We start from the raw sequence: 8,451 nt of genomic DNA, 5'->3' as shown, positions 1-8,451 counted from the left end.
TTGGTGACAATATCAACACTGACATCACATGATAGCATCAAATAAAGTCCACTGAATTCTCAGAAAAACATTGGTAACCCTCTAATGTCTGATCACAGGCACCGCAGAACAGGATTTAAAGAGGTAGGGCCAATAATTTGGGTCATGGAACTACCCCCGCCCCCCATTGTTTATTATGTCTAACAGTCTTCATTTTTTGTAAATTGCTTTACTTTAATTTATGTTTTTGTTTTGCCTATTCATAAGTATCTGGTTCACCTGCCAAGGGATTACAGATGAAAATCAGTCCTTGAGCTAAATCTGGCACTCCATGCATTGATGTGACTAGTCATTATCAGCCTCTAATTTTATTTTTAAATTCAGCAGGTGTGTGTGTGTGTGTGTGTGTGTGTGCGTGCGCAAGGTTGTGGGCTGCACCCTGCTTCAGTCTGTGCCTCTCTTCTATTGGCTATAGCCTATGGATCGTTCTTAATCATGGGACAATTTCCATGACAATGCCATGTTGCAGGAGAAGAGGCCATAGCAACCCATAGCAATCCATCCATCCATCCATTATCTGAACCCGCTTATCCTGATCAGGGTCGCAGGGGGGCTGGAGCCTATCCCAGCATACATTGGGCGAAAGGCAGGAATACACCCTGGACAGGTCGCCAGTCTATCTCAGGGCACACACACCATTCACTCACACACTCATACCTACGGGCAATTTAGACTCTCCAATCAGCCTAACGTGCATGTCTTTGGACTGTGGGAGGAAACCGGAGTACCCGGAGGAAACCCACGCAGACATGGGGAGAACATGCAAACTCCGCACAGAGAGGCCCCGGCCGACGGGGATTCGAACCCAGGACCTCCTTGCTGTGAGGCGGCAGTGCTACCCACTGCACCATCCGTGCCGCCACCCCATAGCAATCCATTCATTTATTTTTAAACACGGGTAAAATAGGCCTTGATGACATGGGATCCATTAAAAAATATTATGATGGTACCTAGTCAATATCAGTATTCATATAAAGGTTGGATGGTTGACCTGTAACAGAAAAAAAAAGCAAAGATATAAGGGGGGAACTTCACTGCTGCTGCAACCCTCTTCATGCCCTCTATAGGACTGGGTTGCATCAGCTGTACTTTGTCTTCAGTTCAAACGTAGCCAAGATAGCCAAAACTTTAAATCCAACGAACACTCTTGATTTTTACATTAGTGCTATCATAAATGCGGTGACACAACGGAAATAAGCTAACAACATAACTAGCTAACAGTTCTATAGCCTACACTCAGCAGGTGTAATCACAGTCACTCACTACATACATTTTCCCCCGCAAAGCATACTTTTTCAGGAACACAATGGGATTTAGCTACTCAGTAATCAAGTAGAAGTCTAATTTATGCATATAATATTTCAGTAGCTATCTAGCTTGCAAACTAGCTACGATGCCAAGTGGAAGACACTAACCGTGAGGAGATAATGTTTTCATTGCTGATTATCCACTCGTGTTAGTAACTTAATGACTACACGTCCAAAAGAGTTAGGTTATAACTAGAAGCTAGGATTTATACGTAATCATGGCGCCACAACATTTAGTAGCTGATTTTGTTGAAAAGTACATCGTAGCTCGCTAGTTTGAACTTTACACTTGGTAAAACTGGTCCTTGGGATTTTTCAGCTCACTGGTTGGTTTGAGTTATATGATAGAGTGCATTAAAATAAGCTAACAGTGACAAAGTGATCTAAGCAAACTTGTATATATAAAAAAATTTCTCTTGCCAACTTATATTGCAAATCCAACCTTCAATTTTCTTATCCCTAGTGGGTATAAAGCGACTTGTCTCTCTCCGCATCAGCTTGATTTGAGCAACCATAAACTGCGCAGAAATGAACCGTAGAGAATCTGTGTTATCGCTGTATTTATATGCTTTGTAAAAAACAATATTTTTGGTGGAAAAAACAGATGAGTCAAAGTGCAGCTGAAGGAAGAAGCTGAGTAGACATCTGAAGAGCCAGCTCTGAGTTCAGTTCATTGATTAACTAACACCATTGTTCATTTGTGTTAGTTTGGTTTTATTTCGCCCAAAACCTTTAGTTTATTTAGTTATTTGTACATTGGTTTTTTTTTTCTCTTTTGGTAAATGGTAAATGTCTGCATTTATATAGAGCCTTCTCATTCACCCATTCACACACACTCACACTCACACACCAATGGCGATTATCTGCTGAGCAAGGCACCAACCAGCTTGTCAGGAGCAATTGGGGGTTAGGTATCTTGCTCAGGGACACTTCGGCAGACCCAGGGCAGGATCGAACCGGCAACCCTCCAACTGCCAGACGACCGCTCTTTTCTGGAAGACTCACATATTTTTGTAGCACTGGCTCTTGAGTAGAAAGTTGAAGGCTAGTGGCCAGACTAGGGATTCTGGTGGCCCGTGAATAATTTGAGAGAAGAACTGAAAAGAGACTTGGTGGAGAGATTCAGAACACAACACCTTACACTTCCATTCGGCGGGTCTATGGATATTAGCATTTCACCCATACTCGCATTTTACCCTCACACCCTGCATTTATTTCGCACATGAACAAGGGAAAGTACAGTATTGATTTTGCCATATGATCGATGTTGCAAAAGCTGACACTGAAGCAGTTTTCACAGTGATAATGTGTCCTCTGATGTTTTCTCAAATATGAAAAAATATTTCTCATCTAGCCTTCAGTATAGGTCCCAATTCTCCCTCATTTGTTTCCTCTGTTCTGCCTTTTTCTTTTCTTCTCACATTCCTGTCTTCCCCTTTCCTTTTCATCTCCATTACCACTCCTGCTTTTTCCTTTTCTTAGTGCTGAAGCGAATGTATGCAGCGCGACACTGCATGTATCAAATGTGACGGAGTGCAAGGCTTTTCACCCACATTTAGGGCTGTGATGATAACATTTAAAGGAGAGATGCTGAAAATGTTTAGATCAATGTTAATGAGGCCAAGGCTTCTATGAATCACACTTCCATAAAACATTAATCACACTGCTGTTGGAAAGAGAATCCGTGCTGTTGAAATCTATATCAGGCTTCTTCAGACTGGCGAAATAAAAATAACTGAAGGGACGATAAGGGATATGTTTATTTCATGCCACCACTCTATTTTCATCTGTGTGTACACATTGACACCTTTTGGGACTGAATAATACATTGGGTGTTAAAATATCCAAATTGCCCCTTTTATAAATAGGATAGTTTGGAAGTAAACTAGGTTGAATCTATGATTTGCAATGCACATTTGGGCTGTACTCATAAACCATAGTAACCATGCCTTTCCATGACTTCATCGCTCCAGTGCAATTCAACCTTATCCCAAACTCAACTACTGTACAGAATATACATGCACCAGGTTATTATAAAATGCCATTAAGAATTCAATATGCCCTTATGATAATCAGTGTCCCCTTGTGGGTGGATAAGGAAGTAATTCAAATACTGTATTAAAAAGAAATGACCAAAAATGTAGCAAGTCCCTTCTTAATTCCAGGCACAAAATGACACACAGGGAGAAGGACAGAACATGGTATGATTCATACAGACCAGAGGGAATCCAAACAATATTGGCTTGTCTACATGGATTACAGATGCTCTGGAAAAGTTAGAAAAACCCTGGACTAAATGTGTATCTTCAAACATAAAAGATGCTGATATAGCCATTTTGAAAGTCCCATTTGAGTTGGATAGTCACACCCATGGGATTAGCTGGTTTATTTGTTACATATACAGTGGTATACACTCACTGAACACTTTATTAGGCATGAGTACATAGGAGTACGTACACCTATGTACTCATGGGATTATCTAATCAACCAATTGTGTGGTGGCAGTGCAATGCATAACATCGTGCAGATACGGGTCAGGAGCTTCAGTTAATGTTCACATTTACCATCAGGATGGGAGAAAAAAAAGAAGAAGTAATATCAGTGATTTTAACTGTGGAATGAGTGTTGGTGCCAGACAGGGCGAATTGAGTATCTCAGACACTGCTGATTGCCTAGAATTTTCAGGCACAATGATCTGTAGAGTTCGCAGAGAATGGTGCCAAAAAATATCCAGTGAGCAGCAGTTACGCCTTGTTAATGAGAGGGCCAGACTGTCAAAGCTGATAGGAAAGTAACAGTAACGTAAGTAACCACACAGACACGTGGATAGGCTACAGCAGCAGAATACTTAAGTCTAAAAAATAAGTCAAATAAATACCTAATAAAATGCTTGAGTGTACATACATCAGAAAGGATGTCAAATCAAATGTCTGACAAATCATGGATGAATCCTCCTATTGCTGCAGAAGAAGTACTGCAGGAGGTGTTCAAAGCTGCATCCTGCAGTAGTCATTTCTTCTACAGCAATAGGAGGATTAATTTAGAGTAAGTAAGTATCTAGCTAACAAGCTGTATCAAAACATTGGTTGTTGATACTTCTTCCAATTAATCCTCTCAGTTAACTACGGCTGCCTCTCTCTCTCGCTCGCACAATTCTTCCTCTGTAAATTCCGATTCACTACTGTAAGGTTGTATTTCTTTGTCAAAATCTAAAAGCTTGTCCTCGAACTCGGTGAAGTCAGAGCTCTCCGTCATATCGCTCAGGCTAGTCAAGTTAGGTTCCGTGATATTTTTACAGTAATGTTACCGTATTTTTGCGGTGTTATATGATCGCCTGGATGGGTGGCCGTCCATAAACCAGTCTCTGTGTTCAAGGTTGGAGTTTGAGCGCCCGTTACCTTCTGAGTAACACAGGCTGGAGATTCAAGCCAAAGAGTTTTGAGAAGTTTTGCTCTGGATTTAGGAAACGACTACACTGACGGTGATTTAAAAAATGCCTACACACATAATTTTAACATTTAATCCAAATAAGCTCAACTGAAGGCATGACAGTGCTCCTTTAACTATAGTAGCAAAGTACAATTACTCAAGTACTTTCCACCACTGATCATGGGATTACAGCAGTAAAATCACTGAATTTGTTTGGAGAATGGTGCAAACTTTTGAATGAGTTGAGTCTTGAATAAGTTGAGGGATATAAAACAGACTCTAGTTTAAGTTGATTTGATAGCAACTGTGCATCATGGGAATCAAACAATAAACAAAGCCTGTTTGGTTGACTTGGCATTAGTTGCGTGGCTGTTCTGGTTTCAGCATCCACCGACAAACATAACGTCATAATGATGGCAACAACAATGCAATAATTGAGACAAACAATGAATCAATCAAATATGTGTCATTACACTGAAGAGCACACTCGTCATTGGGTAGCACTGTTGCAACAAGAAGGTCCTGGGTTCGAGCTCCGCTCGGGCCTTTCTGCGTGGAGTTTGCATGTTCTCCCTGTGTCTGTGTGGGTTTCCTCTGGGTACTCCAGATTCCTCCCACAATCCAAAGACATGCAGGTTAGGGACTACAGATGATCATTAGAGCACATTTACATTGATGTGGATGTTGATTAATGTGCACTGTCCCTGGTTTAAAAAAAATAAAAAAGTTTGTTAGGGACTCCAAAATGTATGGTCAGTTTATTTGTTATATTTCTCAGAGCTTGGAGGACCGAGTATTCCCAATATTTAACGGAATTTCACATATTCACACAATACATTTTGAAGTGTAGGTGAATGATAGATTTGCGGTTCTGGTATTATTAACTAAGTTTGGCTGGATAATGATTTTTTTCGCCTCCCCTGTGAGTGTGAGGCATGTACCTGAAGCTTGTGATGGGTCACATCTGTGCAAACGGCCAAGATCTGAACCATGACTATTTTATTGGTATTATTTCTTGAAGTATTATATGCCAGAAAAGGCATGATTATTTCACAGTTATTAAAATCATAACATGTACAGTTATAATTATGGAATGCTGCATTAATTCATTAAATGATGCAAGACAAGTACAGCAGTTAAAGTAAACAACTGAAATATTTATTAACTTAAGAAGTTACAGAGAACTATCACAACACAGTCTTCAAGTCAACTGACACTTAACCCTTTAAGTACAAGTACTGCATGGTGATGAATTTAATTCAGAAACATTAGTAATGTACATTATATGCCTAGTTGGCTCATTGAGGCAACAATGAACAGATATTAAATAACATGGAGCTCCAGTATGGTGAAGACCACCTGTCATGGAACATAAAATGAATTATTTGAATTTTGTTGACATAACATTGGTTGTCTTGTACTTTATTCCGGTAATGTGGTTCTTTATAATTGGACATCCTGGTGGAAATTACAGAAAACCTTATATCACATAGTACAGAATAATTACACAGTTTAAATAATATATATTTATACAGATTTAGACTTTGAAACAATGAGATACTCCCTGCACATATTTACATCTTTTTTTTGTTTGTTTTTTTTTGTAAAGCATGTCAATTACCATTTCCTTCAACTGCGTCCCTGTGGCTTTGCCTACCACATTACCATTGAATATTTAGATAATGCAATTAAAATATACCTGTCTGTCAAATGAGGTGGCAGTTCCACATCTATACGTGGACAGAATGCTGGAACAAAATTTCAATTTCGGATTTAATAATGTTGATTTCGTGTGTCTGTGTGTGTCTCCTTCTGTACATACATATATTCAAACAAACCTACTCAAAGGGTTAAGGCAATAAAAATAAATAAAACAAAGGTTTAATTTCCCCACATTTAGGCATCTTTAGACCTAAGAATGTCTATTATTCATTCTTATAGTCATTTTCTTTATGTTGGCCCTGCTTTACATAGTATTAGCAGAAAATAACAACAAATATAAACCAACAACAAAAAATCTAAGTTGAGAAGCACATACAGTACAGCATATTGGAAAATAATCCAAATTTAATTTAAATATGTTACAGTGACATTTACACATAAATAATGAACGTTGTGTTGTTGTGAAGCAATTCCATATGAAATCAAGGCAAATCTGACACCTTTCATTTTGATGGCCAAATCGAGTTGAGGAGTGAAGTCATTTATTGTTCACTGAATTAGTATGGCATGATTGTGTTAATTTTGAATGCATTGATCAAGGTAAAACCATTGAAACTCTTGAAGGACAACTCTGCAATGCTCATTGGCTTGTGAATTTTACATAAAAGCAGCTTGGGCCCGTTGCTAAGAAAGGAAAATGCTATTTATATCCTAAACTGTGTTCAATGACATGAAGCGTAGACCAGCCTTTACTCTGTAATAAAAATCATGGCGAGTTTTTTGAATACATAGAAACCCATGGCGTTTAAGGATGAACTGCCAATCTCTACAGTGCGGAACAGTTTAGAAGCTTCTATAGAAAATGGGCCAACAGTAGCCATTTCAGCCAGCCTCATACATAATTGTAAGCAATTCACAGTAATTATAGATGTTATTATGCAATAAATTGCACAGCAAGACGCACGGCCATTTGAAATAGAATTTCATATTTCCCAGAAAATGAATCTTGCATCACTTCACCACCATACTGCAAGTGTGGGAGAAAAAATAGGATGAAACACAGATTCCAGGTAGACTTAAAAATTGACCTATAAATCTGACATTACCTCTTAATTGTTTGCAGACCACTGTGGGTTACGCCAAAGCAAGTGCATTGGTCTGGTTTACAGGACTTACAAACAGAGATGGCGCACACTACAGGACTTCCATATGGACCCGTAGCTTTATATTATCAAATATATCCCGTGACTGCCAACCCTAGACATACAGTAAGCAGTAGGTTGACTAAGGAGAATAGTTTAGAACAGGGTGTTCCGGAGTGAATCCACAGTAGAAGGCAGAAGCCGGTTTTCCTTCCCGTTTAATAAGCTAGCCAATAAGTAAACAAGACTGACCCCCTCCTGAACTATTGGCATATAAAGTCTCCATCTGTGTGGCTTATCTTTAATTGTATTCTTCTGGTGGCGTGCTGTCACACTGTCAGGGGTATGCTAATGTTCTGTGAAAATCAAGGGCCCTTGTCTCTCCCTTAAACACACTCTGCATGGAGAATTAGTAAAGCACTACTGGGAAGAGTCAGTGCTTGCCTTTCATTTGCTCCCCTTCACTGGCGCGACCTTGTCTCCGCTGACTTATTAAAAGAGTCTTAGCAAAGTGTACGTTCGTTTCTGTCAACAAGTGTCTTTTTGGGGTGGGGATGAACAAATCACTCACTAAGTACAATGGCAATTTAGTGGGGCCATTTTAAGTCTTGTTAACAATTCTCGTACAAATTCGAGGTGGGACTGTTTCTGTTTTGTAGGCAACATTAATTAGTGAGATGGGCAGGGATGGGGGAGTTTGTTGATATGAATGTGATCATATTTACAGAATGGAAAATAAATTATGGCTTGTGAAAATTAATTTGCAAAAAGTATGCTCACAGGTGCTGTCCACAGTAACGAATGTGGCCGAGTGTTCTTGCTCTCTTTATCTGAATTTGCCCCTCAGACAACGGACAAAAAGCTTTAACGTG

The 8,451-nt window shown here is 39.4% G+C and overlaps 1 protein-coding gene across 2 annotated transcripts in view; it reads right to left on the bottom strand.

Moving 5' to 3' along the window:
* Positions 1-5,911: 5,911 nt before the first annotated feature.
* LOC133130530 (protein kinase C-binding protein NELL1-like) overlaps positions 5,912-8,451 on the bottom strand; it is a 204,051-nt gene continuing 201,511 nt past the window's right edge. For both annotated transcript variants that reach the window (XM_061245181.1, XM_061245182.1), the window contains exon 20: positions 5,912-8,451. This exon is cut by the window's right edge and continues 317 nt beyond it. The gene's annotated coding sequence lies outside the window, so the exon portion shown is untranslated.

The sequence above is a fragment of the Conger conger genome, chromosome 6 (genome assembly GCF_963514075.1).
Source record: "Conger conger chromosome 6, fConCon1.1, whole genome shotgun sequence".
NCBI classification, from domain to species: domain Eukaryota; kingdom Metazoa; phylum Chordata; class Actinopteri; order Anguilliformes; family Congridae; genus Conger; species Conger conger.
This window is presented reverse-complemented; position numbering and strand designations above follow the sequence as displayed.